The sequence below is a fragment of the Lepidochelys kempii genome, chromosome 7 (genome assembly GCF_965140265.1).
Source record: "Lepidochelys kempii isolate rLepKem1 chromosome 7, rLepKem1.hap2, whole genome shotgun sequence".
Classification (NCBI taxonomy): domain Eukaryota; kingdom Metazoa; phylum Chordata; order Testudines; family Cheloniidae; genus Lepidochelys; species Lepidochelys kempii.
Window position 1 is genome coordinate 50,830,567 of NC_133262.1, and position 20,754 is coordinate 50,851,320.

The following is a 20,754-nucleotide window of genomic DNA, read 5'->3' on the forward strand; positions in this document are numbered from 1 at the left end:
ATCATAGGGGGGTCTCGCCTATCCACTGAACTGACCCGATCACCCCACATATCGCAGACGAAGGGGTTAGCGTGCTCAGTGGCTTTTCCGTCTGGGGGTAGTGCGGGTGGACGGGTTTGGTATGTTCCGAGGGACTGGCGGACCTCGGAACGGCGGAGTTAGGGAGGCGCTGGTGGGCGTCTCCCCCCGCTCGGGTAGAGCGATGGGTGGGGCCGGGGGCGGGTTCCCGCGCGTTGGGCGGGGCCGCGGGCGTACCCTCGTCTGTGGGGCTGGGCGGTTGGGCGCCGGGTTGGCAGACGCGACTGAGTTGCGCCGCGCTGTGATTGGATGTGGCGTGCTCGTGTCGCCGGTTGCTAGGTTCCGTGCGCCGCCCCTCCCCTAGGTACGTGCCCGCGCGGGGTCGCGCTCGCTCGGTGCTCAGCGCTCGGTTGGTGCCGGTGGTGGCCGGTCCCCGGTAGGGAGCGGCCTTTTCCGGGTCCGGCCGGGGCTGTCTCAGCGGCTGCCGCTCTGGTGAGGGCTCTGCGCGGGCCGGGCCTGGGGAGAGGAGGTAGCTCCGGAATTTGTGGCGGGGCCCGCAGCTGCTGTGCGGGGCCGGGCCCGATGGGTTCAGGGGGCGGCTGGGGCTGTGCTCGCCCTGTCCCGTGGGGTGTGGCCGGGGTCCGTGGGGAGCTGGCTGGGGCTGTGCTCGTCCCGGGGGTGGGGGTTGCTCTTCCCCATTTCGGCTCTGGGCTGGAGTTGGGCCCTGTGCGCGCCTAGGGGATAGTGCTCTCTGCCTCCTTCGGCAGTGGCGTGTTGTCGTTAGTGCTGTGCCTTGTAGCGGGGGGATTAGCAATGCTGCGAGGGCAGTCACCTGAACGGGAGGGCTCAGGATTGGGGAGGGGGGGTTCTATCCCTCTTCCCTGGCCACTAGCAGATATTCCTGCACATCCTGTCTAGCCTAAGGCAGGATTAGGGTCTTAAGTGTTTCCTACATTCCCATCCCCTCCCATTTTATGCCCTTGTGTCTTAGGGTGCAGCCCACCTTGAGTTACCCTGCACATGCCCTCTTTTAGAGTCCAGGCATAAAACTCACCCCTTTCTACTTAGCTTGAAGTGCCTCGGGCTGCATTTGGCTTGAGGGACTGGGCTCTGAGGTCACCTCTGTATTTGGATACCCTGGCGATGGGCGTGGTAGACATACTTGGTGGTCTTATTTGGTATTGAGCTGGAAATCCCATCTTCCAGCTCTTGTGACAAAAGTTATCATGCTCTTGTGTGCAGTGGTTACCCCCTTGTCCTTCTAGTTGTGTGTTATAGTTAGGATTGGAAGGATTCGTTTTTTATTGGTATATGTCCGCAAACATCAATTTCACCATGCATGCCAAAATATTTTCCTCAATAATAGGTGAAATTTGCCTATCGGCAAAACAAGAAAAATGCTGCCTGAGAACTTATTAGAGTTTGATTTATGGATATTTGCTTTGTGTTTTGACATGTGATGTTGACAATTTGTGTTTTAACTGTTATAAAACTTTTAACTTTTTGAATCTCAGCATCTCCTGTCATTAAACAATTATTGTCTATCCTGCCATAATTTCCTGAAACTGTTAAAATTTAAATGAATAAAAATTGAAGAAAATCTTAAAAATAAACCTATTAATTATCAAAATTATAAAAAATAAGAATTGAATTTTGCCAAGGCTGATTGTAGCGTGGCAGGGCCCTACAGTCTGTGCACAATCCGTCATGCTTGCTGTTCTCTGGTTCGGTTGTGAATGTGGCAAGGTTTCTCTATAAGGACAATAGCTATAACTCTTCCCATCATGTTTGTAGAATCATATTGTCCTGTTCACACTAACAAATGCTGTTAGAATCTGTCTGCTCCTGATTATGGTAGAGCTGTGCTAGTGCAACGACGCGAGTAGGGGTGGTTGGCTCCTAACCTAACAGTTTTCTCAAGGGTTGACATCTTCATTTCTGTCTGGGGACACCTTGTCCAATGCCATGTTCTGGTTAGTGGTGTTACACTTGTGCACCAGTGCCCACTGGTGCCTAGCTGAGAGCTACTGAGAGGAGAATCTTCCCACCCCTACTCTGTCCCTTGTTACAAGGCTTCTCTTGATGTTTATAAACTGAGGGAGGGAGGGAGGAAGTCCTGGCCCCTCCAGTCCCAAAGTAGCTCTTGTCCTCTTCCTGGTTATTCTTCATGGAAGATTTTGTTGCATGAACCTGTCCAAAATTGGTTTGTAAGAAGTTTTTTACTTGTCAGTTGCTGAGCCACAGATTGTATTAATAATAAGTCAGTGTAGGGCAGGGGTCTCAAAGTCCTGGCCAGCAGGCCATCTGCAGCCCAAGAACCTCCCCAATGTGACCGGCCAGGCTCCAGCAATTTTGGGGCTAGGTCTCTCTCTTGGCCCCACCTGCTGCCCGAGGGCCCCCCAGCGTCCCCTAGGCAATTTAAAACGGCTCGGGGCCCTGCTCACCACCAGCAGTGCAGTGGAGCTGAGCAGCTTTCTGTGCGCTTGCTCCACGGGGCTGCCAGTCCCTCCCTGTGGCCCTGGGGCTGTGCCTCCATGCGGGGCTGTGCCTCCATGCGCTGCCCCCACCCCAAGCACCCCTGCGGCCAATGGGAAGCTGTGCAGGCGGTGCCTGGGGGCAGCAGTGTGTGGAGACCCCCCGGCCTGCCCTGCCTTGGAGCCCCAGGTAAGCACTGCACCCCCACCCCTTCCTCACATACCCCCTCCCCACCCCCCAAACTCCCTCCCAGAGCCTGCATCCCCTCCCCACCCCCCAAACTCCCTCCCAGAGCCTGCAACCCCACCCCCTTCTCCTGCACCCACACCCCGTCCCCCAGCCCAGAGGTAGCACCCAAACTCCATCCCAGAGCCTGCACCCCAGACCCCCTCCTCCACCCAAACTCCCTCTCAGAGCCTTAGGCAGATGGGGGGCAGAGTTGGAGGGTTTGGGTTCTGGGCGGCATGAGTGACATTATTGGCCCACTGGGAGGATTTGAGGACTGGCCCTGGCCCCTAGTGTAAACTGAGTTTGAGACCCCTGCTGTAGGGTGTGCGGTGGCAGCAAGAGATGTTCTTGGGGACTTGAAAGCATTTGTCTTTCAGACCTATGTCTTACAGTACAACTGAGGCCAGCACCAATAGACATCCTTTCATGGCTTATTGCTCTTCTAGCCATTCTAATGGATGACCTGGCTTTCGCTGTGGAGATGTACAGATGAAGGTGCTAAAGTGTGTGTTCCTTTTGAATGCAGGGTTTGGTAGTGGCAGAGAGTTTCTTCCTTTTGATATAATTGGATACAGCTTCTTTAATTTTATTAAAGACCTAACTTACACACATACCTGTGCCTTCCATTGCATCTTTTACCTCTTGTGCCTAGTCTTTTCTTGGACTTCTGCATAGTGGCAGTACCCCTGGGGATCAGTTGGGAGAACTGAGTCTGCGTTCTTGACTCTCGTCTTCTGAGTTTGGTGCAGTACTGTAGGGACTTGGTGTGGGAGTGGAGTTGTTGCACTGAATGGTGCTATGGCATGTATGAGTCTCCCCTTCTGTCAAACTTCTAGGGTTCATTGACTTGAAAATATCACTGGAGGTGAACTTCTGCCTTCTTGGTTTCCTCAAGCTCCTTTGATCAACTTGCACTGCCCATGCTGCTCTAGTGGAGTCCCAGTTCCAAAATACTTGCTGGCCTTATACAAACTTCCCATTATAACTACTGAGCATGTTGAGCACATATCCAGTATATTTTTCAGTGTGTGGTTTCTTACTCCTAGCTACTTTGACAAGCATATTGATCTCAAGCCTTGATCCGGCCCTTAATATGGAAGGTAATTGGGAGTGTCTCTGTTCCCTTATAACACGGGCAGATTTTCCAAGATATGTGGTGGCAATGTGTATCTATGTATCTGAATTCTGAAGATATTTCCTGTTTAGATTCTTGGAGTGATAGGCACCGACTTTTGGTTATCCCTGGGGGTGCTCCATCCCTGCTCTGCCCCTTCCACAAAAGTCCCACGCTCACTCCGTCTCTCCCATCCCTGCTCCACCCCCTCCTTGAGGCCCCAGCCTGCCTACTGCTTTCCACCCTTCCCCAAACCCCTCCCCGAGCCACTGATCAGCTACTCCAAGAAAGAATCTGATCTGGATCGTTTTGGGGTGAATCCTAATACTAGTGATTTCTAGAAAGTAAATAAAGTGCAAGTTTCATGATGTTTTGTTCTTAAGTGGACCATGAGGTGGGGATTTAGTCACTGAATCTATAGAGTATTCCAGTTTGCATGTTCATTGCAGGTGATGGCATCACAGATCATGTTCGCCAAGAAAACCTTCAGCACTCCACAGGGGTCTCCTCGTAGATCAGTCCAGAGATATGTTTATGGCTTTGCAGCGAGCTGAATAGCTAGCTTTGTTAGCCTAGCACCTTCTGATGGTGCTTAGTGCCACCCTTCCTGAGTCACTTACTACTTTTGCCAGGTCCAGACATCCTAGTACTACTTGCAGACTGTATGTGCTTCTGGATTCTTTGCCTCAAACTTTAAAATACACTTCCATTCTGAAAATGACTCAACAGAAGTTATTGTTCTGTGTTTGAGGTAAAAAGGATTCACTGAACAAGAAAAGGTTTTTGTTTTTTTTCCCCAACCGTGCCAAGTGCCAACCCTGCAAACTCTTTCCTGCCCCCCTCATCCCAAGGCTCTGAGAATTAAGCCAGGTTCTTTCCATGTTGTGCATGGCCAGTAGTCAAGGCTCTGCAGGCTGTATTAGACACTTTGTCTTCATTGGGTTGGCACAGATGTAACTGATTGGATCTTAGGCCTGGCCTGTGCGGGGGTTCGAACTAAGATACTTTGACTTCAGCTACGCTGTTCACGTAGCTGAAGTCAAAGTATCTTCGTTCGACTTACCTGGCCATCCTCAACGGCGGCGAGTCGACCGTGGCTGCTCCCCCGTCGACTCTGCTTACTCCTCCTGCTGAGGTATCTAGACGAGACATGATAAATCAATCCCCAATAGATCAATCACTACCTGCCGATCCAGTGGGTAGTGAAGACGTACCCGTAGTAAACAATTCTGTTGCACAAGAAGGAGTAGATTCCAGTGCTCTCCTTAGGTGTGCTGGCTAATCAGGAGTAAAGGGCAATAAAGCTAATCCCTAGTCAGCAAAGTCTAAATCTGTAGCCCCTAAAGCTAAGCTCTAGTCCCTTCAAATCAGCAGACCTGACTCTGGTGGTGTACGTGCATGGGGCAGTTGTAGAGTAGGGAGGTGCTATTTCTTTGTAGGTTTCAGAGTAACAGCCGTGTTAGTCTGTATTCGCAAAAAGAAAAGGAGTACTTGTGGCACCTTAGAGACTAACCAATTTATTTGAGCATGAGCTTTCGTGAGCTACAGCTCACTTAATCGGATGCATGCCGTGGAAACTGTAGCAGACTTTATATATACACAGAGAATATGAAAAAATACCTCCTCCCACCCCACTGTCCAGCTGGTAATAGCTTATCTAAAGTGATCACCAGGTGGGTCATTTCCAGCACAAATCCAGGTTTTCTCACCCTCCACCCCCCCACACACAGATTCACTCTCCTGCTGGTGATAGCCCATCCAAAGTGACAACTCTTTACATAATGTGCATGATAATAAAGTTGGGCCATTTCCTGCTCAAATCCAGGTTCTCTCACCCCCCTCCCAAAAACCATTCTTTGTAGTTGCTTTTCAGAATAGCATTGCTCTTTAGGAATTGGCTGAAGGCAGATAGCAGAATTCTTTGCAAATGGTTAGGATTACCCTGAGCTTTGCTGCCAATGGCCTCTTGCTGGTGGTCCAGGGAGGAAGAATGTAGAGGAAGCCTGTGTTGCTACTGGGAAGAGGTGTGTCGTCTGGACAGTAGTGTGCTCCCTAGATGCTGGCTGAACAGCGTCCTTGGCTTGTAGCCCTGAGAACTGGTGTTCACAGACATTTCCTCTCCTTAAAGCATGACAAAACCCCCTTTTCTAAATACCAAGCACTTACCTAGTTCACCTCAACCCTTCCTGGCAGGAGGTCCTGCTTCTCAGGTGCCCCCTGTGTAATATGGCCTCCAGTGCCTTTTGCCTCAGGCATGCTGCTGCTGCTCTTGTTTATATTTTTAGTTGTGCTGTTTTTAAAAAGCTTTAGTTTGATGAATTCCATCCCACCTCCAGGGTCCTCAGTTTAATAGTCTCTAATTGACTGTGAAAAGAAAAGGAGTACTTGTGGCACCTTAGAAACTAACAAATTTATTTGAGCATAAGCTTTCGTGAGCTATAGCTCGCTTCATCGGATGCATCTGATGAAGCGAGCTGTAGCTCACGAAAGCTTATGCTCAAATAAATTTGTTAGTCTCTAAGGTGCCACAAGTACTCCTTTTCTTTTTGCGAATACAGACTAACACGGCTGCTACTCTGAAACCTGTCATTATAATTGACTGTTGGTTTCTTTGCAAAGTGTCTTCTGCTGCTTCTACTCCAAGCATCCTAAACCACTTATTCATTCTTTCTGATACTTGTCATTGCACTCTCCTATCCTAAATATAGGGTAGTGTGCCAGTCCAAAAAAGAAAAAAAAGAATGATAGAAAGATGAAGTGTTTGGAACTCCACTACTTAGAGAGATAATCAGCAAATCCTGACTTACTGGGTTTTGAATCTTACTTTCTCCTTGGTGCAGGAATTTGCCCTTAGATTCCTGTGAGTGTCTGAACTACTCTTGCATTAGAGGAAAAATTTTTAGCGGGAGCATGTCAGTTTGAAAAATGCACATCTCTCCAATAATCAGTATATAAATGTAATAAATTCTTGGTAACAGCACTGGACTCACTCTTGAGCTGGAAAAACATGTGCCAGTGGGCTGATACATCAGCATTTCTGCTCTACATTTTGTGGTATAGATTTTGTATGGAATTTTTTAAATGTTAGCACTTATTTGGCGCAAGAAATGGCCTGTTTTCATTGCAGATAAAACCCATTACTAGTTGTCCTACCGTGGAGAACAAATGATCCCTGTCCTCTTTATAACAGCCTTAACATACACCTCTACCCCAATATAATGCGGTCCGATATAACACAAATTCAGCTATAACGCTGTAAATAATTTGTTCTAGTATCTTTCCAAATACCGAAGTTAGGCTGACTGGTTTATAGTTCCCCTTTTTAATGACAGGCACTATGTTTTCCCTTTTTCAGTACTCTGAGACATCACCTGTCGTCCATGAGTTCTTGAAGATAATTTGTAACAATTCCAATATTGCTTCAGCTAGTTCCTTAAGCACCCTAGAATGAATTCAATTAGGCCCTGTTGACTTGAATACAGTTAACTTATCTAAATGTTCTTTAACCTGTTGTTTCGGGTTGGCTTCATTCCCTCTTGTTGCTATTAGTTGTGTTAAGTATCAGGTCACCATTAACCTTTTTATTGAAGACTGAAGCAAGATAAGCATTGAACACCTCAGCCTTCTTGATGTCCTCAGTTATTCGCTCTCCTTCCCTGCTAAGCAGAGGACCTACACTTTCCTTCATCTTTCTCTTGCTCCTGATGTGTTTAAAGAACCTCTTATTGCCCTTTATGTTCCTTTCTAGGTGCATCCGTTGAAGTGAGCTGTAGCCCACGAAAGCTTATGCTCAAATAAATTTGTTAGTCTCTAAGGTGCCACAAGTACTCCTTTTCTTTTTGCGAATACAGACTAACACGGTTGCTACTCTGAAACTTATTTTGTGCCTTAGCTTTTCTGATTTTGTCCCTACATGCTAGTACTATTCTTTTGTACTCATCCGTAGATTTTATCCATGTTTTCACTTTTTCTAGGATTCCTTTTTCATTTTCAGGTCATTAAAGAGTTCCTGATGGAGCCCTATTGCCCTCTATCCTTCCTTTGCATTAGGATAGTTTGATGTTCTGCCTTTAACAATGTCTCTTTGAGAAACTGCCAGCTCCCCTGAACAACTTTATCCCTTAGATTTTCTTCCAATGGGACTTTACTTACCAGTTCTCTGGGTTTGTAAATCTGCTTTTTTTGAAGTACATTTTCCTTATTCTACAACTTTCACTTCTTTAGAATCATGAAAGATCTATCATTCATGATTACTTCGTCCAAATTATCTTACACCTTCAGAGTCACAACCCATTCCTCCGGAATCACATCTAAAATGGCTGTACCCCTGGTTATTTCCCCCATTTTCTGATACAAAAAGTTGTTCCCCGTACATTAAGAACTTATTGGAAGCTTTGTGTTTTGCCATATTACTTTTTCAACAGATGTCTGGCTAGTGAGCCTCCATATACTACCAGGTCTTGTGTTTTGGTTATTTGTGTTGTTCTGGAAATGCCTCATCCACCTCCCCTTCCTGATTTGGTTGTTTATAGTAGACCTATCATGACATCATCTCTGTTCTCTCTCCTCCCACCCTCCCCCCCCAATATATCTTTACCCAGGGACTGTCAACTCTCTGCCTCTCATCTCCTTCTGGACCTCAGAACAAGTGTGTATATATACTTGAGATATAGTGTAATACCCCCTCCCTTTTTACCCTGCTTGTCCTTAATGAGCAAGTTACGCTTCTCTATACCAATATTCCAGTGATGAGATTTATCCCACCAAGTCTGTGTTGCCAGTTGAGTTGTAATTTAGCTTATGTACTTATATTTCCTGTTTTTATGTACAGACAGCTAATATTCTGAGCAGACAGCCCCACTGATTTCCTTCTTGTTGCTACCATGACCTGATTGTAATATTCCATGTGTCTCCCCCTCTTCCCAACATGTAAGCCCCCTGTTAAAGTTGTGTTTTTGTGCTTACCTGTGGGCTTCTGTCACATGCCCCCTTTGAACCTAGTTTAAAGCCCTCCTAACTAGGTTGGTGAGTTGGTGTGCAAAGATGCTCTTTTCTTTCTTAGTCAGGTGGACCCTGTGATGTTGCACTCTACATGCTTTATAAAAATATGCTTGGAATGTGAATATAATGTAACTGGGATACGATTTATGCAAAAGGTCTCTTGTAAGGGTCAGGTGGGGCATGGGGGGGCGGAGGGCTCTCTGACCACTGCCAGTGCCTGCAAGCCCCGCCCCCACAGCTCTGATTGGGCAGGAGGGAGCCGGTGCAGCATGCGGAGACCCCCCTCTGCCCCTGTGTCTAGGGGCTGCCCACACTACTGGCTCCTGCCGGTGGGCGGGCGCGTGTGCGCCGCCATGCCAGCCCCAGGACTTCGGCGGTGATGGTGAGCAGTCCATCCTCCATATTGGGACAAAGGGTGTCCCGACCAATGTGCGGTCAGGACACAGGACAAATGGGTTAAAATTGGGACTGTCCTGATGATAATGGGAGATCTGGTCACCCTAGCCATTAATGGTGGCTTGGAATCTTGATGGCTCCCATTAACTAGGACAATTGGTTGTGAATGGCTGTTTACTCGCAAACCTTCCTGGGTATGTGCAGGCCAACCCTGAAAGAATGGAGAATGAGGTCTTACAGTGACATGTGATCATGTCCATCTTAAACCTGGAATCCATCTTAAACCTGGTGCTTTTCCAGTTAGAAGAAAGGGCGGGGACCCAGAGAGACACAAGATTCCTGCCTTATACCAAAGATATAAAAGGGGGTGGAACAGAACAAAGGGGGTCCCAGTCATATGAAATCCCCTGCTTTTCACCTAAGATGTTTGCTGGAATGAACAAGAACTGTACCAGGGGAAAGGATTGGGCCCAGACTAAGAAGGAGTCTAGTCTGTGAAAGAAGCTTATTGGAACATCTGCGGGTGAGATTTACCTATATTCAGTTTCTTCATGTATTAGGCTTAGACTTGTGTGTTTTGTTTTATTTTGCTTGGTAACTTACTTTGTTCTGTCTGTTGTTACTTGAAACCACTTAAATCCTACCTTTTATACTTACTAATAAACAAAAGTGATTTTATTAAACCCAGAGTAAGTGATAAATACCTGGGGGAGCAAACAGCTGTGCATATCTCTGCGTTATAGAGGGTGGTCAATTTATGAGTTTATTCTGCATAAGTCTTATACTGAGTAAAACGGATTTATTTGGGGTTCGTATCCCATTGGGAACTGGGTGTCTGGGTGCTGGAAATAGGTGACTTGCTGAGCAGTTTTTGGTTAAAGTCTGCGGCTCTGGGGGCATTGACCAGACTTAGGTCTGTGTTGAAGCAGACTAGCATGTCTGGCTCAACCAGGCAGGGTTCTGGAGTCCCAAGCTGGCAGTGAAAAATGGGCTCAGAGGTAATTCCAGCATGTCAGGTGGCAGTCCCAAGGGGGTCTCTGACCAAACCCGTCACAGACCCGATCTCATCCTAGCAGTTGTCCTTCCCAGAACAGCATCCCATGGTTGAGAAAGCCGAAACCCTCCCATTGTGCCACTATCTGCTCAGCCATGTATTTGTCTCCAGAATGCAGGTGTCTCTGCCTGGGCCCTTACTCTCAGCCAGAAAGATGGACAAAAACACAACCTGTGCCCCCCTTCACCCTGGCTTCCAGAGCCCTGTGGTCACTGCTGATCTGCTCAGGGTCGTACCTGGCAGTATCATTAGTGCCCTGGGGATAAGCAGCATGGGGTAGACTTTCCTGCTCTCCCTTTGGCCACAGGAGCAATAGTCTTATGAGGAATTCCTAGATTAACAGAATGAACTCCTGTAAGGGTGAGTCTACACAGGAAAATGCAGGCCTGTCATTCTCCTGCAGTGGTGTTTCATCTGTGTATTAATGGTGGGGATGCTGGTATAAACAGGGCTCAGGCATTTTTGACGCTAACAAAAGCTAGCATGAAGCAGTGTTAGGCAGCAGGATGGTAAAAATACTTGCACCCTGGTCTACACTACAACTTGTATTCTGTTACTAAACTGTGCTTCATTTTAGACAAGTGGTGAATCTGACATTTCAGAGTACACCTTTACCCCAATATAATGCTATCGCATATAACACGAATTCAGATATAATGCGGTAAAGCAAAAATGGTTTTCTGTCTCGTCTACAACATTGGTTCTCAAACTGGGGGTTGTGAGCCCTGACCCCAGCACATGTCTGCAAGTTGCGAGTCCCCACCCCTGCACCAGATGTGAGCCCCGATCGTGACGCGTGGCTGCGAGCCCCGACCCCTGTGTGGAGCTGCGGGGCTACGAGCCCTGACCCAGGCGCCCGGCTGTGAGTTCCAACCCTGACCTCCTGCGCCGGGCTGCGAGCCCCGGCCCTGGCAGGGACGTGTGGCTGCAAGCCCCGGCCCCAGGCTTGATGTGAATGACAACATCAGATGCACCCTTTCTAAAACAACACCAAGTATAAAACTTCTTATGTCAAATACCATATTAATAACGGAAATGCTTGAGGCCAAAGCAAGTTCGATATAACGCGGTTTCACCTATAACGCGGTAAGATTTTTTTTTGGCTCCCGAGGACCGCGTTATATCGAGGTAGAGGTATATGTTGTGGAATCTGTTCAGATGTCAGAGCTTTAAACTTTGTCTAATTCCTAAAGCTTTCCACACTATCTGATTTGTACTATACAGGCTGCTTTGGTCTTATACTTTGATGCCAAATAGTAGTCCCTTGTTGAGTTCTTGAAACTCTGAATGACAGTGTGGAAGAACACAAATATGTGGGATGCTGAGAAGGTAAGTTCTGCTTATGCTATTTGCTCAGTGTGGAGAGCTTTGTGTATTACACATGATTCATAAATTTGATAATCATCCCTTAGACTGGGGAAAATGACAATGATTCCTAAAAGCTTGGATTCTAGGATGTTTTGTTTCTGTGGAAAAGGATACGTTTCCAGCAGGCTACTAGAGTGTTAGGAGCATTAACATACAACTGCTCCTCTGCCTAGGCTAGTCTTATGACAGTAACTCTATCCTAATGCTATTCTGTAGCTCTCAATCTTTTCCTTGTGGGTTTGTGCTTTGGCTCAGATGAACTCGAGTTATGCTTTTCTGGGACATAATTCTAAACTGCTGATAGAAAATTCAGTAATATTGATTTAAAGTATAAAGAATCCCAGAATAAACCCTGAATGTTTGACCTCTAAGCCTTCAAATTAGTGATGGAAGAAAAGCTTTTTTTGTGGGAATGTGTTGCTGTCTCTCTCATGTAGCTAATGTTGTTTTTCGCTGTAGTTAAACCTGTGAGTTTCTTGCATAATTATAACTGACTCCTGATTTGCTAGCACACAAACAGTTTCAATACTCTTCCTTTCTCAAGGAATTTGAAGACTCAGTCTCTGTTTCCTCTGTGTGTCTTACTCATGGTCGCTTCAGTCAATCGGAGGCACAGTCAAGAGTCCAAACCTAATACCTTGTGCACAGTAGGAAATTTTAGAGAAATTTCAAATGATGCTACACCAGTTCAACTGCTGCACTAGGAGTTGCAGTGTAGACAAGCTTCCTACAGCTGGAGATGTTTTTACCATCATATCAGTTAAACCTGGTGAGGAGCAGGTTTAATTAACACATCATGTGTTAAAAACACTAGAAGATGCTAGACACTTCGCTACGTTAGGTAACACAAGTGCAGCTGATCTGCTGGTAGTGCTGGTGGAAACTTTTCTAAAATTCTCTACGCTAGACCTGGTAGTCTGGGAAGAAGTCCCGGCCAACTTTGTAGGTATCATCACACAAGTGGGTCTTAAGAAGAGTTCACTTTCCTCTGAGGCATTCAAAGTTAGTCAGTAGCCATGTACTGTATTATACTAAGGTCTTGTGTATTCAGTGGCCATGTAATCAACCCCTTGCTACAGGATTGTGCTCCAGAATCTAAGCTTTCTGTCTTGAAAACAAATAATTTTATATAGCTCCTGTGGTTATGAATAAAGCCTTCAATACAAACTGAGTGTGACTGATACAGTGCTATCCACAGGAGTCAGCAAACAGCCAAAAAAGAGCTAATGCGATCCTGAGATGCATAAAAACAGTAGGAGTAGAGAGGTTATTTTACCTCTCTATTTTACCTCTGATGTGACCACTGCTGGAATAGTGTGTCCAGAATTCAAGAAAGATGTTGATAAATTGAAGAGGGTTCAGAAAAGAGTCATGAGTATGATTAAAGGATTAGAAAACATGCTTTATAATGATAGACTCAAGGAGCTCAATCTATATATTTTAACAAAGAGAAGGTTAAGGGGGGATTTGGTTACAGTCCAGAAGTATAAATGTGGTGAACAAATATTTAATAATGGGCTCTTCAGTCTAGCAGAGAAAGGTATACATGGAAGTTGAAACCAGACAAATTCAGACAGGACAATAAGGTGTAAATTTTTGAGAGAGTAATTAACTATTGGAACAATTTGCCTAGAGTCATGGTGGATTCGCCATCAGAGATAACTTTTAAATCAAGATTGGATGTTTTTTCTAAAAGATCTGCTCGTGGAATTATTTTGGGGAAGTGTCTCGGAGTCATAGGGTCCGGTCTAAGCTTCAGCCTGTAACCCGTAACCCGTCTCTTGGGAGTGACCGCTTAATGTGCGAGGCCCTCAAAACCCACACAGTTCTGAAGGGGCAGGCCCATGGCCTTCAAGATTGGGCCTTTGGCACCAGCGAATGCTGTCTCACTCCATGGTTCCCTGCTGCGAATCCAGCCAGGCCATAGTCCTGAAGGATGCTTTTACTGTAGCCCTTCAAGGCACAATGCTCTCAGTATTTGCAATGACACAGGCAGCCTTTTGAGAAAAAGTGAACCATTTATTAGTCACCTTGCTAAAGAATCTTATAGTCCCTGAATGTATCTGATGAAGTGAGCTGTAGCTCACGAAAGCTTATACTCAAATAAATTGGTTAGTCTCTAAGGTGCCACTAGTACTCCTTTTCTTTTTGCTTATAGTCCCTAGCTTAGCAAAGTGAGGCAGAAGTTAAGCCATAGTCCATGTTGGCCATGCCAGTGCCATGGTGATCCAGCCAAGCTGTAATGGACTCCATCTCTTGCTCTCTCCTCAGTTCCCCTTTGTCTTTCAGTTGTGGGCTCCTGAGTCCCTCCCCTCCAGTCACCTGACAACTTGTTCCCAAGCCTGCTTCACAAGGCCAGCCTGAGCGTTTCCTGCTGCCAGATGTCGATTGTTTAGTTGGTGAGGTGACTTTGTCTTGCGGGACCCTCTGTTGATTTGAACCAGTTCTTTAATTATTCTATTCATTCCACCCAGATGACACACACCCCTGTCCAGGGGTGACAAATGGGTGTCCATTCAGGCTTGACAAAGCCCTGGCTGGGATGATTTAATTGGGGATCGGTCCTGCTTTGAGCAGGGGGTTGGACTAGATGAGCTCCTGAGGTCCCTTCCAACCCTGATATTCTATGATTCTATGATTCAGGGGCAGTGTGCCCACTTTTGCACCCACTGGATAACAAAGCAGTGTACAGGAGGAAACTTCAGGTATGCCTAGAATTTGTACAAATATTACAGAAAATTTCCACTTTGTCACAGGAAGTTTTTTGGCTATACAGGAGGTCCGACTACATCAGGGGACAGGACAATAAGGTGTAAATTTTTAACTTTGAGAGTAATTAACTTTTGGAACAAAACTTTTGGTGGCCTCAGATTGCAGCCACCAACTCTTGCTGGTGCCTGCTCTGACACATTTTGCTAAAATAATTAACTTTAGGGAAAAACAAATAAATATGCACATGTGCAAATCATTTATTTATTTACACAGGTTGGGTTTTTTGCAGGCTCAATAATAAAAATAATGTACTGTTGTATTTTGGTATCCTGGCCCCCGCCACCTCCCCTGGCCCCGTACCCGTTGCCTCTCGGCCCTGCTGCTTCTCCTCATTGCCCTGAGGTCCCTTCCATGGCCACGCACCTCACTCCTTGCTTCTTGACCATGGCGCCCGATAAGGCCAGCCCTGCTGAAGCCAGGGGATGTGTGGGCAGGGGGAGCTGAAGCCTGGAGCCCTGAAGCTGGGGCGAAGGCTAAAGCCCTCCCTTGGAGAACCTGGGTGCCGCAGGAAGCTGCTAGTGCTTTGCCCCCTCCCCATCTCTGCCTAGAAGGCTGTCGTGGCTGCAGGGAAACCCGCTGATGGCCGCATTTGAGAAACACTGGACTAGATGATCACAAGGCCTTGGAATCTATGAAGAACTGGCTGAAAACACACTGCTCTGAAAATCCCATTGTGAGTGGACATATGAACTTTGTGCATGAGAGAATCAGAATTTCCAGTCTGCCCCACCAGTTTTGCAGAATACCTTGCCGCAATATATGCTTCATGGTACAATTTCTTTACAGCCAGTACCACTGCTGCAGTTAGGTGCACTTCAAAGCTAATCTAGGCTACCTAAATCTGCTGCTTTATATGCCAGCAAACTTGCACTATTGTTTGTTTAACTTAATCTGTAGTGTGATGCTTAGTGGATTATTTTGTAATGCTCGGATGAGTACTAAATACTGCGCACGATACATGCATGCCCCTGCCTGCCCTGGAGAGCTCTCACACAAAGGATGGATTTGACAGATAGCTGAGGAATAACATTAGGAATGGGGGTGGGGGAAAGGACCCAGGCTGTAGTAATATGAGGGGTTATTTCTTTTAGGGAAGTGTACTTCTAGGTTGGTGCAGGGTTTTGTCTGTGTGCACACTAATTTCTTGTAGGTGGGGCTGTAGGAGTTAAATTTTAAAAGTGATTTGGATGAAGAGAGGGTGGAAAGACTTTTCTCTTACTGTCTAAAACAGTGGTTCTTAACCAGCAGTCTAGGGGGCCTCCAAGCAGGGCCAGCATTAGACTCCCTGGGGCCCAGGGCAGAAAGCCGAAGCCCCACCTGTCAGGGCTGAAGCCCAGGTCCCTAAGCCCTGCCACCCAGGGCTGAGGCGAAGCCTGAGCAATGTAGCTTCTTGGGGTCCCCAGTGGCATGGGGCCTCAGGCAGTTGCCCTGCTTGCTACCTCCTACCGCTGGTCCTGGCTTTTATATGCAGAAAACCAGTTATTGTGGCTTAGGTGGACTGTGGAGTTTTTATAGCATGTTGGGGGGCTAGAGGGGGGAGAGTTTGGGGGCTCAGAAAGAAAAAGGTTGAGAACCTCTGGTGTAAAAGACATTTGTCTGGCAAACAGAGCAGTACACAAGGTTACACATCTGCTGAAGGTTCCAGGAAAATATGTATTGTGATAAGTAGTATATGCTGTGGTTAATATAGACTGTAGCATTGTGCTGCATAACATATGGGGGCAGAATTAAGGTTGCACAGGTGACACTAACTGGTAATTCCTAGTTCTCAGGTGCTGAATATGTAACTTTAGCATTATCTTAATGTAGTTTTTATGCAGTCTCTTGTGTTTTGTGGGAGGGCTCCAGGTGTATAGACCCTGCTATTGTCAACGACTTCTTTCAGAAGGTTCGTGCTTTGATAGTGTATCATTGGGTAAAAGTTGTCTTGAATAGCAGGGTCTAGACTAGAGGTAGTCAATTATTTTTTATCAGGTTCCAAATTTCTTGGTCAAGGTATAGTTAAGGTCCAGACTCCAAAGAAACATTTTCCATGCTGCAACATCAATAACAATAATGATTGTGATAATTAAATACAGTTCTTCTTTGAGTGATTGCTCATGTATATTCCACAGAACGTGTGCGTGCTCGCCATGTGCACCGGTGCCAGAAGTTTTTCCCTTAGCAGTATCCGTACAGGGGAGCACCGCTGCAACCCCTGGAGTGACGCCTCTATATCGCGCTATAAGGGGAGCTGCACACTCCCCCCACCCTCAGTTCCTTCTTGCTGCCAGTGAAGGTAGTCGGAACTTTTGCTCCAACTCTGCTGCAGCTTTTTCCAGTGTTCTTAGTAGTACCTCTAGTTAGTGTTAGCAGTTAGTAGTTTTTAGTTGTTAGTGGGCTCAGGGTATGCCCCTAGCTTCAAGTTGTGTGACTCCTGTCACTCTTCCATGCCAAGGAGTGATCCGCATGCTGAGTGTCTCCGCTGCGTGGGCGAAACTCACGGGAGTGAACGCTGCAAGATCTGCAGGTCATTCAAGCTGCAGACTAAGAAGGAGAGGGACATCAGGCTTTGCACTCTCCTTATGGAATCGGCGCTGGCCCCAATTCTGGCACACTGAGCAGATTCAACACCCAGCACCGCGTCTTCTGTGCGCAGTGAAGTCCCCTCCTCCAGCTGGCACTGCTCCCTCTCCAAGAAGCAGGGGAAGAGCTCCCCTGTCCTTCTCTTGGTGCCTCTGTGAGGCGGAGAGGCTGGTCCTGCGTCGGGCAGCCCTCGATCCCTCCTGCTCCCACCCCCCCCCCCCATCCTCCGGGCCCGAAGCCTCTGACTCGTGATGAGCGGAGCAGTCTGGCACTGTCCGTGCGTGCGTCTCTGGCAGTCAGGATGCCATCAACGCCAGAGGCTCTCCAGGCCGCGCGAGACATTTTGAGTTTGCTGGTACCCGGGGCGCCACCGATGACAGGCCCTCGGTCCCACGGCAAGCCGCCTCTGGGTGCTCACCAGACCTCCCCGGTGCGGCGCAGCTCCCACTCCGAGGACCGCTCCTTGCCTCATTCGACGCGCAGTGGCTGGTCATCTCACAGCCCTCACCCACCCTCCATGCCAGTCAGGCTAACAGGTTCACCACCCGGGCAGGAGTCTCGAGGTCCCTCCGTGCCACGCAGTAGCGGACGCAGTCACTGTGACAGGTGCCGTAGACGCTCCTCCTCGAGGCACAGATACTGCAGCTGGTCCCGACAGCATCGACGTAGATGCTCCCGTTCCAGTTCCCACTCTGCCAGACGTCGCACACGGGACTCGCCAGTGAATTACGAGGAACTGGAGTGAGTACTGGAGCAGCACTTCCGATGGGTACCATTCCTCGACATCAAGGTCCCGGTCCCGTGGAAGATGGCACCGCAGGCACCATCGCTCCTGCCGCTCCTATGAGGCCGTGCGTTCGACGGTGACCTCAGTCTCGGCACCCAGCTGCCCATCACTGGGTCGCGGGGCTCAGCCGGACCAGCCGGCACCGCCAGGGCCCCAACTTGGTCGGGGCAGTGGTGCCAATGGGCACCGTGGCCACAGATGCCCGCCCAGACGGGAACCCCTTCAGTAGCCGAGGCGTCCCAGGCCCCATTGGCCTCTCCATCTTGGCCGAGGGACAAGTCTACAAGTCATGAGTCAGCAGCCCCTCGCCCGGACTCCGACCTGGGGGGTCGATTCCTCGGTACCACCAGAGGCCCACGGCTCCGGGCCGGCCCTCTGTCTGGCACCAGATGATGCCATAGCGGCACTGCCGCCCGTTATCCCACAGGAGGATTTCATGGCACATCAAGACCTTTTAAAGCGGGTGGTGTCCAACCTCCAGCTGCAAGCCGAGGAGCTGGAGGGCCCGTCTGACACACTCTTTAATGTGCTGTCGTCCTCGGCACCGGGCCGTCTGGCCCTACCTGTCCACCAGGGAGTAGCCAACACTTCCAGCACCTTGTGGCAAACTCCCTCTTCCTTAGCCCCTATTTCCAAGAAGGCTGAGAGGAAGTACTTTGTGCCGGCTAAGGACCACAAGTACCTCTATTCTCATCCGACACCTAACTCTCTTGTGGTGGAATCGGTAAACCACGGGGAACGACAGGGCCAGCCCACGCCCACCCCCAAAAACAAAGACTCCAGGAGACTGGACTCCTTTGGTAGAAAGGTTTATTCCTCGGCAAGTTTCCAGCTCAGGCTGGCCAATCACCAGGCCCTACTGAGCCAATATAACTGTAACTTATGGGGGTCTCTTCCAAAGTTTGAACCACTCCCCCCGGAGCAGGAAAGGAAGGACTTCAAGGCTCTGGTGGAAGAAGGGGTAGCGGCGGCCAAAGCAACCCTCCAAGCAGCATCCAATACAGCCGGTACGGCAGCTCGTTTGATGGCTTCTGCCGTATCCATGCGCAGAGCATTGTGGCTCCTCCTGTCCGGGCTGTCGGCAGAGGCCCAGTCCGTCATGCAGGACCTGCCGTTTGACGGAAAAGCATTGTCTGCAGATCAGACGGATGTCCGCCTGCAGGGAATGAAGGATTCCTGTTCCACTCTGCAAACCTTGGGACTCTGTGTGCCTTCGGCTAAGGACGAGGTCAAGACGCAAACATTGGCTCAACCTGCGCGGAGCAGATATCAGCTGCCGTATAAGAGGCTGAGAGACCAGAAGCGTCTGTCTCAGTGTCAGTCCCGCTCTGCCCCACAGCCCGGGCCCTTCAAGGGCAAGAAGCAGGGAAAGAGGCAGTTTTGACTATCTGCAGGGGGGGTACCAGGGCAGTTGCCGGGGAGATCCCCCTATTAATAAAGTTGGTGTTCTGCAACTCCTTGTCCGCTTTCCACATAGCGTGGTCCCATATAACATTGGACCAATGGGTCCTCAACACCATCTCCAGGGGCTACACGTTGCAGTTTGTCTGACCCCCGTCCCCCGCCAATGGGCTCGGGGGACCCGGAACATGCCCAGCTCCTAGGGCAGGAGGTGGAACAACTAATGCACCTCGGGACGGTGGAAAGAGTAACGGTAGAATTCCAGGGAAAGGGGTTTTACTCCCGGTATTTCCTGATCCCCAAGGCAAAAGGGGGTCTCAGGCCCATCCTGGATTTGCGGGATCTCAACCGCTTCCTGGTCCGTTCCAAGTTCTGCATAGTGTCCCGGGCCTCTATTATCCCCTCCCTGGACCTTCAGGATGCATATTTTCACATTTACATTTTCAAGGGGCACAGGTGCTTCCTCCGCTTCCTAGTGGGGTTAGATCACTACCAGTTTACGGTCCTTCCGTTTGGCCTATCCACAGCTCCCAGGGTTTTCACAAAGTGCATGTCCGTGGTGGCAGCCTACCTCAGATGGCAAGGGGTACAAATCTTCCCATACCTGGACAATTGGCTTCTCAAGGGCAACTCTCGGGCCCAGGTAAGGGACCGTGTGGAGCTGCTCAGGTCCACATGCGCGGATCTCGGCCTAGTGGTGAACGAGACCAAATCAACATTAGTTCTGGTACAGCACATAGAGTTCATCGGAGCGCCGCTGGACTCCTCCAGGGCTGCAGCATCTCTCTTGCTGGGCAGGTTCGAGGCCCTACGAGACCTCATCGCCTCGGTCACGTGGTTCCCGGTGACAATGGCGAGAGTGTGCCTTCGGATCCTGGGACATATGGCGGCATGCACGTATGTGGTCCACCATGCAGGCTACGTATGAGGCCCCTCCAGCTCTGGCTAGCCTCCCAGTTCTGCCAGGCTTGGGACGGGCTAGACAAGGTTCTGACAATCCGGTCCCCAATACTTACGTCCCTGCACTCGTGGTTTTACTCGAACAATATGCTGCAAGGGTTTCCTTTCGGGAGGTGACCCCGTCATTAGACCTGGTGTCCGATGCGTTGGACTTGGGCTGGGGAGCTCACACAGGGAGCATGCAAACCCAAAGGAGTTGGTTGGCCTTGGAATTGTCCCTCAACATAAATGTGAAGGAACTCAAGGCGATTTGTTTGGCGTGCATAGCTTTCAGCATGCACCTTTGCGGCAAGGTGGTCAGGGTCCTTACGGACAGCACCGCAGCGATGTACTACATCAACAGACAAGGCGGGACTCGTTCCTCAGCCCTCCGTCTGGAAGACGTGAGCTTATGGGAGTTCTGTATAGCCCACGATATCTCCCTGCGAGCTTTTCACCTGCCTGGCATCCGCAATTCGCGAGCCAATCACCTCAGCAGGATTTTCTCCCCCCAATACGAGTGGTCGCTCCACTCGGAGGTCACTCACCTGCTCTTCTGAGAGTGGGGAGTTCCCCAGGTCTACTTCTTTGCAACCTGCCAGAACCGGTGTTGCCCCAAGTTCTGCTCCAGAGGAG

At 48.9% G+C, this 20,754-nt stretch overlaps 1 protein-coding gene across 3 annotated transcripts in view; it reads left to right on the top strand.

Annotated features, from left to right (window-relative positions):
• The first annotated feature begins 301 nt into the window (after positions 1 to 301).
• Positions 302 to 20,754, top strand: part of DAG1 (dystroglycan 1) — a 103,544-nt gene continuing 83,091 nt past the window's right edge. The window contains exon 1 of one of the 3 annotated variants that reach the window (XM_073352644.1): positions 302 to 382. The gene's annotated coding sequence lies outside the window, so the exon portion shown is untranslated. The other 2 variants (XM_073352643.1, XM_073352645.1) reach the window with 2 other exon arrangements.